This window comes from Leopardus geoffroyi, chromosome B4, assembly GCF_018350155.1.
Source record: "Leopardus geoffroyi isolate Oge1 chromosome B4, O.geoffroyi_Oge1_pat1.0, whole genome shotgun sequence".
NCBI lineage: Eukaryota > Metazoa > Chordata > Mammalia > Carnivora > Felidae > Leopardus > Leopardus geoffroyi.
In genome coordinates, this window is record NC_059341.1 from 131,871,236 (window position 1) to 131,883,974 (window position 12,739).

The following is a 12,739-nucleotide window of genomic DNA, read 5'->3' on the forward strand; positions in this document are numbered from 1 at the left end:
CGTGGGCGGGATCCTTAACCTCTCCGCACCTCAGTTTCTCCATCTGTAAGATGGGGATAATGACACTTTGTTGGATTGTGGTGAGGATTTCACTTCCGTAAAGTTCTTAGAACAGCATCTCGCACTCGGTAAGCTTTACTTGGGTGTTGTTAAATGAAAGGGAGACATGATTCCCTTTGATTCTGTGGAGAGCCTGAGAATCGGGTCCCCCCCCCCCCCCCCGCCACCGCCCAGAGGACAAGGTTTGCCCAGTACTTTCTCCCTACAGTCCCGAGGTATCTCCACCTGGGCCAAGAGAACGAAGAAGTCCCGGGACTGACCCTGGCTCAGGAGGGAAGGAGAGGCTCGAGGGAGGCAGAGGTGAGAGCACAGGCTGGGAGCTGGTCCTTGTACCACCTTCCCTGCCCCACCCCCCCAGCTCCAGAAGGCCCGGGAGTGCCTATGGCCACCAAGGGGCCCTGAGCAGCCAGGTGCTGAGGGCCCGAGGCTACTGGTCCTGGGACACAGCAGGCAGGGAATACTAAAGGACAGCGTACCGGCTACAGCATTGCAATCCCCAGCATTCTGCCCCAGGGACAGCCCGGCGCCTCCTGGGCCCCCAGCTCCGCCCCTCCCCAGGTCCCAGGGAGCGCCACAGGCAGGAGTCCCGTCCAGGATGGGGGTCCTCCCCCAAACCCTCAGCCAACAGCTGCAAGGGGAACCCAGACATCCACACTCAACCTCAGGAGCAGAGCCTCGCTAACGAGCCCACCCGCATCACAGGGCAGCCCGCCCGGGTCACGGCTGCCAATATCTGAAGTCACGCAGACTGTTGTTGAGAGTGGAAAACGTGCAACCAACCCAGCCACCCACAGCTGGGAGAGGGCCGTGCAAGGGGACCGCGTGCCAAGACAGATCGGGACCAGGCCCCCCACCGTGCCCCCGAGGGGAGATGCCCAGGGTGAAGGGGCAGAGGCGGCGAGGCAAACCCCACACGGGTGAGACAGAAGGGGCACATGTCTTTGCGGGTGCCCAGACACACGGGCCAGGGCCCGACCCGGGACGGGGAGGGGGCCCCAGCTCGTCGTCGTTCTGTTTTATACACAGACGGCACGTGTCAGTTCCGTAGTGAGAAAGAGGGAATATACACGCACACCTTCCCTTACGCGTACGCTCTCCAACGGGCCACAAACGCACAAAAATCAACCCAGGGCACACACGCGCACGCCCAGCTTGCGGCCGGCCATCCACCTCCCTTGTGCGGCCCGAGGAAGGGACACGAAGGCCGCCACGGAGATGGGCAGAGAGGAGAGACGGGAGATGGGCAGGAGCCGGGGAGACACCGAAGGAGTGAGCCAGACGCAGAGCCAAGAAAGCTCCATTCAGGCCCTGGGGTGATCGGCTCAGAAGCAGCCGCTTCAGGCTGGCCCAGGGGCCACGGAAGGTGAAAGTACCCAGGTTGACAGCCGCAGGACGCGGGTTCTAGCCCCAGCCCGGCCTCTCACCGCCCAGTGACCTTGGGCCCGTGCCTCTCTGGGCATCAGCCCGCCCGTGAGTGCGGGCTGAAGAGACCCTGCCGGCTCTGACCCTCCAGCGCTCCGGGGGCCTGATCCCCTGCGGAGGCCCCGCTCCCACCTCTCCCCAGGCCTGAGGACAGCCCCGTTCCTCTTCCCCGGAGCTCCCCCTGAACCCCCATACTGCCTACTCTAGAACTCAGCAGTTTCCACATCGTGTCCGTCAGATACTGGGGAGCGTGGGAGGGGCCGGACCAGCAGGCATGCCCCCCATTTCCCAACCCAGCACCCCAGGAGGCCTCAGGCCACAGCGGGTCCCCAACAGCCTGAGAGGTGGTGGCTGGAATGGCCTCTGACCTGTGTACCAGCACCTGCCGCCAGATGCCCCCCCAGCAAGTAGAGTTAGTTGGCATTTCTTGGGCCCTCTGTATTTCAGGAGCAGCGCCGAGCACTTTTGAGGACCAGTCCGCGGAGGTGGGGACTATTTTTATTCCCATTTTACAGAAATGTAGCAACTTGTTACGGTACAATCGGGAGTTGAACCCAGGCCTCGGCCCACACGCTTGACCACTGTGTCACCCCATCTTTTTTATTAAATTTTCTTTAATGTTTATGTATATTTGAGAGAGAGAGAGAGAGAGGGAGAGGGAGCAGGGGAGGGGCAGAGAGAGAGGGAAACACAGAATCCGAAGCAGGCTCCAGGCTCCGAGCTGTCAGCACAGAGCCCGACGCGGGGCTCGAACCCACGGACCGCGAGATCGCGACCTGAGCCGAAGTCTGAGCCACCCAGGCGCCTGTGTCACCCCATCCAACAGCCCCAGGAGTTTTTCTGCTCTGACCCACTGACCCCAAGCCAACACCCCAGAGTGACTGGCAGAAGCAAGAAAGGCCTCCTTGCTCAAGTCTCTGCTTAGCTCGAGAGCCCCCAGGTCGCTGTCATCCGGGGTACCCGCTCTCCACTGCCAACCCCACCCCCCACCCCCCCACGGCCCATCTCTTCCCAGGATGCTCAGGATCCTTGGAGAGCTCCCACCTCCACCCTTAAAGCCCAGCCCTGAGTGGGGAGGGGAAGGTCTGCGTCTCCCCACAGACTTCAGATGGTATTCTCAAGAAGAGGGGCTGGGTCTCAGCCTGAGGCCCAGAGAGGGTGTGGGATTGGCCAGGGTCACACAGCAAGTCAGAAGCAGGAAGGAGAGCTATGGCCCCTGGCTCTGCTCCACAGCTCAGAAGCGAGGCTGGCCGAGCCGTGTGTGGCCCAGTGTAGAGGCAGGGGGTCGGGGGTGGGGGCGGGATGTTCAGCAGCTTCCGGTCAGGCCTTACCAACCGTGCAGCCCCCCGCAGCCCTACGGGCCTAGTGGGTGCAGACACTCCTCTCTGCAACCCTGTCTCGTTCTATCCCCTGTAGGAGCCCAGCAGCGTCCACAGGCAATGTCCCCATTTCGCAGACGAGTACACGGAGAGAGACAGACTCGGGTACACATGACCACTCCGAATCGGGATCCAACGCACTTTGCCTCGCTTCCAACCACAGAACAGGGCCCTCCAGTCGCCCCTGCCCTAAATCTCACCCCTTACCCATCCCTAGGGACTGCCTCTTCCAAGAAGTCTTCCCAGATCTCAGGGGGCCTCCACTCAGAGGGACTGTTCTTTACTCCAACACTCATAAAGCAGATTGAACCTCTACCCTCAGACTAGGGCTCCCGGGAGTTAAGGCTCTATCCCCTCCAGCCGGGGGACTGATGGCATAGTCCCTCTTCTCCTCTAAGACTAGGGACTCCCTGAGGACAGGGCCACGACACTCTCCTTCCTACAGACGAGGAAGTAATGAGGGTAAGACTCCCACCTCCCTCTTCCCGCACCTCCACCCACGCAGACCCCCACCCAGAGTAGAAGACTCTGCCCCAATGGTACAGGCAGGACCCCTCCTCCTCTCTCTCCCTCCTGGCCCCCCTCCAGGCCTGGCCCGTACCAGGCAGCCCACTCCCCTCCCCCGGGCCCTGTCTATGAATCCCACCTCTGTTGGGTGCCACAGACCCCCCTTTCTCCTCCCCAAACAAATGGGGTCTTGAGCGAGTCACTGGGACAGCACACAAGGCCAGATCTATTCCCTGGGCTACTGTCATTGCCAGCAGGGGGCTGGGGGGGGGGGCGGGGGCAGCCTGGCTGGGGAGAGCAGGCTGTTCATGCCACAGCCCCTTGAGGTCCTGCCTCCAAAATCGGGGGCCAGGGCTCTCTAAGCCCCATCCTGGTGGGGCTGGGGTCAACAGCCCACACCCCCGGGTAACCCTAGAGCAGATCAACTCCAAGCACCTCCATCATCCCTCCCCTGAGCTGATATAGCGCAGGCAGGAGCCCCTGCGCCGAGGTCCAAACCCCTGCTCCGCACCCTATGGAGAATTTCTCCAAACCTGAGTTAGGTCATCTGTAAAATGGACATAATCATCTCCGCCTGGGCTGTGGCTGTGAGTAGGGATACAGACAGAACATCCCTGGCTAATAGTAAGTGCTTGAAGAAAACCAGTTTCCTTCTTTCTTTGGTTTTCTCTTTTTTTTGGGGGGGGGGGGAGGGGCAGGGGGGGGGGGATCCCAGGCCATCAGGGCAGAAAAGTGGCCTTTTCCAAGCACCTTAAATGTCTCCTATTCAGAAGTCAAAAGCTCAGATCCCTCACGCATGAGCAGTGAGGCCTCCCAGGACTGGGGTGATTGAACAGAGGCTGTTTTTCTACCCTGGGGAGAGGCCCTTGGAGTCAAGCCTGCAAATTGCAGCTCAAAGCCCCCAGCCTCCCAGAAGCCTGCCTAGCTCAGCCAACGTATCATCCCCACTTTACAGGCAAGTAAACTGAGACACAGAGCGGTTAAGTAATTCGCCTAAGGTCACGCAGCTGGTGAGCAGCTGACCCGACCTGATTGCTTTGGACAATTCGGGCTGCTACCAAAACTCTTCCTTACGGCAGGAGCCTTCCCTACATAACAGCCTTTCTGTGATTTTTTTCTTTCTTTTTTTTTTTTTGCCTCTGCATTCAGAGCGAAGCCCACACTCTCTAGCTTGAAAGGTCAGGCCCCCAGCAAGGTAGCAGAAAAAACACTTGACCTGGAGTCAGCCCGATCTGGGGTCAGATCTACACCTACTGTGTATCCACAGCCGGTTTACCAGGCGTCCCCAGCCTCACTTTCCTTGGGGGGAAAATGGGAATGACGAGACAGGCATCCGAGGGCGGCTGCAGGGTTACCCGTCCGGGCATTCACCACGTGTTTATTGAACATATACTTTGTGCCAGGCCCCATTCGAGGCCCTTGGGATAACGCAGGGAACAAGACAGAAAAAGCCCCTGCCCTCGTGAGCTGACACCACGGGGGAGAGGAAGGGTAGATAATAAATAGACAAATAAGCAACTTAGCATCTGGTTGTATTAGGGGCTAAAGGAAACCAAAAGAGGGAAGAAGCCCAGAGCCACAAACAGAGTGGTCAGGGAGGGCCTCCCAAGGCGGGGGGGGGGGGGGGGGGGCGACACTGAACCGGAAGAGACAGCCCTGTACCCAGCCTGGAGGGCAGCAGTGAGCCCAGAAGGAACGGCAACTCCTCCAAAAAGAACAGCCAAGCGCAAAGGCCGAGGAACTCAGTAAGACCGGGAGCCCAGGGGAAGCAAGGAGCACAGAAGCTCCGGAAAGAGCAGCCGTTGGTGTGGCCGCTATAAACCCCGCGAGCCCCTTGGGCCTCGTTTCCCTCTTCTGGAAAACAGCCTGCTGTGCAGATTCAAGGGAAGCCTGTCTCTCCCACACATCTGAATTCCTTTTTATTCCTCCCATCGTGCAGGTGGGGAAATCGAGGCTCCCGAGACCCCACAGCCCATAAATGGCAATGTGGGGATGTGAACCGAGGTCCGGTGATCCCAGACCCTCTGTCCTGCCAGCCTCCTGCGGCCTCACTGGTCGCGGAGCTCGCTGCCTCTCCCCCTGGAGACGAGACCGTTAGAAAGTCTCTTGGGCGGAACTGGGGTCGTCGGTGCCTCCACGCCCTCTCCCCGCTCCCCGCGGGTCACCTGAACTGCAAAGAAGGGCTGACGGGTTCCGAAGGAGAGAGCTGAGGCCCCACAAGGCAAGAAACGTGCCCAGGGCCACCCACCTCGAAAGTGGCAGAGGACCTGAACTCGGGTCTTTGCCCCTCAGACAGTCATCCCGTCCGTCGCCCTCCAGATGCCCCAAATGTCCCTCTCTGGACAACCTTCTCCGTCCGCTGCCTGGCCTGTCCCCCGGTGGCGGGAAAGACTGTCCCTGAATCTGCTCTTCCCGGGACGCGACCACACCGGCCACCGCTCGCCTGAGACGCTGTGCCCCAGGCCAGGGCTGGCTGAGCAGGCTCAGGACACCCGCGCCCTGTGAAGGAAGCCAGGAGGCAGGGGACTCAGACGGGCGCACACACAGGCCCCTGGGGCAAACGGGCAGCTAGCAAGTACAGGGAGCCACACCTGGTCCCGGGCTGGCTCAGCAACCAAGGTGCTGCTTGACGGTCAGGGGGCCCTTCTCCTCTCCAGCCCCCACCACGTCAGTTCATCGCCTCCACCGCTCGAGGGTCATGGCGAAGGGCACAGGGAGGCAGGTCTCCGGTGAGAAGTCACCCCTGTCCTTGCCGGGCACGTCAGAAAATCGTTTTTAGATCATTTTTAAAAGACGTTATGACGACGGTCATAACTTCCTGAGGGTCTACTGTGCGCCGCGAACCACACCGGGGCGTCACCCACGTGACCCCAAGCAGCACCAATCCCAAGATGCGTGCGCACCACCTCCGGTTTACAGAGAGGGAAACTGAGGCACGGGACCATTCGGCTGCGGGTGCCAGAGTCGGGAGGCAGACCCAGGACTCTGCTGTTCCATGCCGCTTCCGACTCCAACTATTTAAGTGAAAGGTCTGCTTCGGAGGAATCCCCGGGGTCGGAGGGAAGAGAGACAACTGTGGGTGAGGTATTCACGGAGGGACACGTTCCCAGGGGAGGAGTCAGGTCTAGTGAGGTGGACGTCTGGGGACACAGGTGCCTGGGAGGTGGGGGGGGGGGCAAATCCCAGCCCCAGCGCACACCTGCTGTGTGACCTTGGGCAAGTTACTTGCCCTATCTGATACCTCAAAGGCAGGTAGCAATGCCAGGTATCCCAGAGCACGGCAAACGTGACCGGTGGGGACAAGACCCCCCCCCACTGCGCTTGGCTCCCCTGCGAAGAACCCCGCTTCGGCCCAAGTCCACGGCAGCAGCCCCTCCCTCGCCGCACCCCCACTGTCCCCCAGGGAGCCCCCACCACCCCGCTCTCCCCCCGCCGGGCCCCTCCAGAGCACCCATCGCGGAGCCCGTCCCCGGGGCCCGCAACGCCTCGGCCGCCACGGCCCCTCCACGTGGGGACCACCCCGTCCTAGAGACGGCATCTCCCTCTCCTTAGCAACCACCAACACCGTGCCCAGACAGCCAGCCTCCTCCCTCTGTCTCCTCCTCTCTCCATGGAGACCACAATGCCACAGAGGCGGCTCCCTCGCCAAGGCAACCACCATCACTCAGCACCGCCCGGACCACAGCTCTCTCCACGTGGCCACCACCAACACAGCCGCGGTGACAGTGAAGCCTCTCCTCTCCAAGGCGGCCACCAGCCCCAGCCTAGACGGAGCAGCTCCTGCCTGCTGGCCTGCCTGCCTGCCTGCCTGCGGCCTCCTACTGTCTGACTGCTCTCCCTGCCGCCTCCAAAATCCCAGACGCTGGATCAGGCCCGGGATTGATTCTGCCCCGCGTTTCTCTGCTCCCGGCTCACTCCAGGCCCCTCGCTCTGCCCCTCTCGACAGTGGGAAGGCCCCCCCACCAGAGGGAGGAGAAGAGACCACGTTCTCTTACCCCTGGAAGCTGGCCCCCAGCCCAGCCCTTGCACAGATTCCCCTGCCCTGCCAGGGTGCAGGCGGGCCCGGCCTGGCCTCTCAGTTGGGCGAAGGGGCAGGGGTGGGGCTTCCTCCCACCCTCCACGGTGGACCTGTCCCAGCCCCCCCAAAGGCCTGCGGCTCCACCAGCTGCCTCCCAGGCCCCGTGGAAGGGAAGCTGGGGAGGGGCGGGTGGGGGTGCCCACAGCCGGGGGCGGGAGCCGGGCAGGGCAGGAGGCGACAAACAGGAGACAGGCCGGACCACATCACGGTTGGCGATGCCGGGTCACCCGCGCCCTGCTCACACACAGCCACGCGGGAACACAGTCAGAAGGACCCTGTCCTTACCGATGTCTGCGGGCAAAGGGGGCCCCTCCGGCCAGCGAGGCTCTATCCCTGGCCTGGTCTCAGGGAAGTCCCCACGGCAGCGGTGGCCACAGCAGCAGTAGCAACGGAGTCTCGGGTCCCGGGTCCCGGTCCAGGCGACAGCAGCTTCTCACCCGGGTCCTCTCCTTCTGCGAGAGGAAGCGAGGGGGAGAAAGGGGAGGGAGGGAGAGGGAGAGGAGAGGAGGAGAGAAGGAGGGGGAGGGGGGCAGCAGGAGGGAGGGAGGAGGGAAAATGCTGAAGTCTTGAAGGGTACACTCACTTCTTTCTTAGGTTTCCCATGGCAACCGAATATACCACAAATGAATATCAGTGTGAGAGAGAGGGAGGAGGCAGAGAGAAGGGAGGGATGGAGGGAGAGGGAGGCTGGGAGACGGGGACAGAAAGATGACGGAGCGAGAGAAATGGAAGGCTGGGTCCCCATCCTATCCCCTCAGGTTGGGAGGGAAGGGGAGGGAAGGGGCCAGGGGCCACAGGACATCTTTCCATCCCTCCGTGGCTCCTGGACAGGAGGGGCAAGCAACAGATGGGAAGATTCTTCTGGGAGCTGAAGGGACCCCCCCCTCCCACCACCCCACCCAACCCCAGCCCGTGTCCCCGCCTCCCTGCAGGGCCCCAGAGCCTGGAGGCTCTTCCCAAGCCACAGTCCCAGCCAGACGCCCCACTCGTCATGGACACACACACAGCACAGCCAGGTGGGGCTGGCCCCCACCCCCTCCCACTGCCTGCTGCCCGGTGCCCACACACACACACACACACACACACACACACCCTCCCTCCTCACATGTGCAACCACACCACCCTCCCGCCGGTCACCCCAACATCAACACAGCCTACTCCTTCTGCAGCCTGAGCCCCATCCCCTCCGCTGCAGGGAGCGAGCGCCCCCACCCACCCCCTGCCCCGGGCCTCACAGTTTTCATTCACAACTCCCAGCCCAGACTGGAACACGCCCTTCCCCCCAGGGCGCCCCCAGCCTGTGCCCTGCCAATAGGCACTCACACGCCCCAAGAGTAACGTACCTGCCTGACCTCCACCTGCGCAGACGCACACGCTTCCAGACAGACGAGCCTCGACCCAACCTTCCTCCCTCTGTGGGCGCACGTGCACACGCGTGCGCTCATTCTCTTCCTCCGGGGCCCCCCTCCCTGTCTGGCCCCCCACCCCCCCACCCCCAGCAGCCCAGATGGCACTTCCAGTCCTCTGGCACAGGCAGGGCCTCACACCTTGCCCCCCCCCCTCGAGACTGCCATTCATAAACACATGCAGACCCACCCAGCGCTGGCAGCTGGCGGCAGCAGCCCAGAAACACACGCGGGCCCGCGCTGCCTCAACTCGGTCGCCCCCACTCAAAGGCAGAGAACAAGGACGCACCAGCTGGAAAGGGCTCCCAGGCCCAGGTCCCCGGGGGTGGGGGTAGGGGTGGGGGTGGGAGATACGTAGGTCCCTCTCACTCGACCCTGAGCCCAGTGGCCAGCAGAAAGGGGATGGCACCCCGTCCCCTCGCACACGCACCAGCACCCACAGGACAGCCAGACAGCAACTAAGGCACCAGAGTCGCACATTCCCTCAGACCCGCGGGTGCGCACAGACCCGGATACAGGGGTGCCCACCCCGACACGCAGACCCACACGGGTGCCCCCACGCCTGGGGCCGCTGCCGCGACACCCACCCCCGACACACCTCTGGGAATGCACGGCCCTCCCCCTTCACCGGGGACAGCCCCCCCACACACACACACGCAGGCTTCACCATACACACCCGGACAAACATGCCCACGGGCACAGGGGCCCCAACCCGGACTCACCGGCCAACGCAACGCACCAGGACCCCGGCGCGCCCAGAAACACCTCCCCGGATGCCAGCGCGCACCGGCCCCGCCTGCACACCCGCGCTGCACGCCCAGGGCACTTCTCGGCGACGCCCCCATTCCATCCACGCCCACCTGACACCCCCTGGCCCACACATCGCTGGGTCCTGGCTCCCGCGGGCCTCCGCCCCCTTCCCTACGCGCCCCCCCCCCCCCCAACGCCCGCACGAGACCTGCCGCCAGCCCCTGCCCGGAGCCCGCGGGTTTACGATCCGCACGCCGTGCCGAGCCCAGAGGCCGTGAAATTGGCTGCGAGCGTCAAGGGATGCGGCTGCAAATTCTAAGCACAGGGAAGTAAGGCAGAAACCGGGCGGGCTGCGGGCAGCGGGAGGCGGCGCGGGCGGGAGAGCGGGCGGGGGGCGGGGGGGCGGGGGCTCCGTGCGCGCCTCCCGGCCACCCCGCCCGCCCCGCCACGGAACAGGTGCCCCGCGGGGGGCTGCGCCCCGGACACGCCCCCCGGGGATGGGCACACCCCGCCGCCAGCCAGATCCGGACCTGCCTCGGCCAGGGCGCCCACCGGATGACCGGCCTGGGGCCCGCAGCTACGCAGCCAGGCTTTCGCCCTCCTCTGGCTTCTCTGCTCCCACCCGCACGCCCGCCCGCCTGCCTCTGACCTCTGCACGACCAAAGGCTGAGCTCCACCCGCGCCCCCACCCCCACCCCGCCTCCGAAACCAAAGGAAGGGAGAGGGAGGGCATCGCCCGTCCAGGACGCCGGGCAGGCCCTCTCCAGTCTCACTACATCCCCAGCCGCACTGTCACGCCTTTACCAGCGAGGCGGCCTCGAACCCGGGACCGCGGACTCTGCCTCCGTTTCCTCATGTGTGCAACAGGAGCGCTGCCGAGGGTCGTTCTGAGGATTGAACGAGGGCCACTGGGCAAGCTCAGAGCAGCAGTCAGGGCACATGGCAATCGTTAGTCAGTACTGGCCTGGCCTTGCTGCAGAGAAGGGGCCACCCTTCTCTGAGCTCAGGCTCCTTGAAAAATGCAGATGGCTTTGTTGCCTCCCCAGGGTGAGTGGGAAGAGTCTGGAAGACGCAGCCCCCTCAGCCGCCTTCCAACCGGCAAACGTGGGTGAATTAATATCCTGGAAGCACACTCACGAGGCAGGTTCCCCGGGCCCCCCCGTGGACCCTACTGAATCAAAATCTCCCCCGAAGCGGCCCAAGATTCTGCATTTTCACAAAGGCACTCCCGGACCAACCGGGTAAGGCTCCCTTTCTTAGCCCAAAGTTTACGGTCCTGTGTAATTTGATCCTCAAACTACATTCCAGACTCATCTTCCCAAACTCCACTCCAGGCTTTCCGACCTCCAGACCTCGGCTCACGTGGTCTCTCCACCTGGCCTGCCCCCACCCAGAGGCCGGCTGGACCTCTTAAACAATCCTCCAGCCAAAATTAAACAAGATAATAGACCGTGTTTTGCCCTGTGCCTGGCACATAGCAGGTGCGCTATCCCGGGGATCCTGCACTGCCCTGAGCAGAAGAGGCTCCAGCCTCTTCCCCTCCCGCCTCCCAGGCTGCGGGAGCACCTGACCTTCAAGCCTGTAGTGCCAGCCCCCTCGGGGGAGGGTCACAGACACCCAAGAAACGCCTGGCACACAAGCCCTACTGTGCGCAGGCCCCACACTGGGCACTTGGCTGATGCCCCACGCGTTCCCTCTCTCGTCCAGGACGGAAACTCATCTCTGTAGGTTCCTGCCTGAGCCCCAGACCCAGCAGCTATCCCTGAGTCAGATATGCTTGTGCGTGTGTGTGTGCGCGTGCACGCGCGTGCGCTGAATGCAAAATGCACAGTCCAACTTCAATAGCATGTCGATAAGAGGAACTGTTCCACAAGTAATTTTTAAGGGCCTACAAGTCTCCCCCTGTGTGGAGCTGACAACATAGCAGGAGACAGACAAGAACTAGCTAAACACGCAGAACCACGAATGCCCCGCATGCGCACACACACACACACACACACACACACACACACACACACCAGGTAATGAGCAGCGCAGGAAGCAGGGAAGATGGGCCATGCTGACCCCACTGCCTGTGTCTCTCCCCCATCCAAAGAGAACTGCGGAGAGGACAAAGACAAGGCCAAGGAAGGAAAATGAGTCAGGCCTGAGTCTTGGGGCTGCGCCCAGAGCAACCTGGTCGGGAGGCCCTCAGAACTGTTCCCCACTTTCCCCTGGGAGAGGTGGGGACCCGTGTGCACATGCACATGCCGTGTCACACTCAGAGGCACACCCGTGCACAGGGATGTGCACACGCCAAGATACGCCCTGCCCCCTCCCAGCCCCTCTGCACATCCCAGCTGGGGGGGGAGGGGGGGGTGGGGCACAGGCAGCTCTCAGGCCCTTCTCATACTTCTGCGGGCACCGCCCCCCCCCATCCCCGGCCCAGCTCCAGAAACAGTTTCTATGTATTTCAGGGGGTGAACGTGGAAGCTGAAAGGCGAGAGAAGGATACACACACACACACACACACACACACATACACAGCCCAGGACCCACTCCAGAGAACCAGGAATGAATAAGGAAGACAGATGGGAAGGGGGAGGGAACTCATCTAATCGACACCTACTATGTGCCAGACACAATGCTCCACACTTGACATTCGCTTATGTAACCACGCTGGAAAAGTTAGGAAACCGGTATCATTATCCCCACTTTATATCGAGGAAGCGGGACCTTCTGGAAGGGAACCTACTTGCCCAAGACACACACTGTTAAAAAGAGGCAGAATTTGGTCCCCGGGCCCCTACTCGTTCCACAAATGAGACGGAGGGAGACACAGGGGTCGAGGGGGACCGCGGCCGAGGCCGTGGGGGGGAGAGCAAGAGTGCACGCTGCTGGCTTCGGGATGTCACAGGTCACCCGCCCTGAGGGGAGGAGCACGGGAGGCTTGTGGACCGGGCCTGAGACCCCAGACCCTTTCTGCCCCCTCAGGGCCTCTCTGGGGCCTTCCTGGGGGGCTGTCTGCAGAGCAGAGGGGGAGGGGCTCTATTATTCCAACCCCCCCCGGACACCTCGGACTAATAAGGGCCACCCGGAAATAATGGCAGTGACTCTGCCCCAGGTGCTAATTGAGCCACGAGAAGGTTAATTTAATA

At 62.5% G+C, this 12,739-nt stretch overlaps 1 protein-coding gene across 6 annotated transcripts in view; it reads right to left on the minus strand.

Moving 5' to 3' along the window:
• Window positions 1-12,739, minus strand: part of ELFN2 (extracellular leucine rich repeat and fibronectin type III domain containing 2) — a 77,770-nt gene that overhangs the window by 37,661 nt on the left and 27,370 nt on the right. For 2 of the 6 annotated variants that reach the window (XM_045467296.1, XM_045467293.1), the window contains exon 2: window positions 7,732-7,898. The exons of 2 other annotated variants lie outside the window; for them this stretch is intronic. The gene's annotated coding sequence lies outside the window, so the exon portion shown is untranslated. Of the gene's footprint in view, window positions 1-7,731; window positions 7,899-8,789; window positions 8,872-9,574; window positions 9,699-12,739 lie in introns of those variants that run through there. 2 more of the 6 variants (XM_045467295.1, XM_045467294.1) reach the window with 2 other exon arrangements.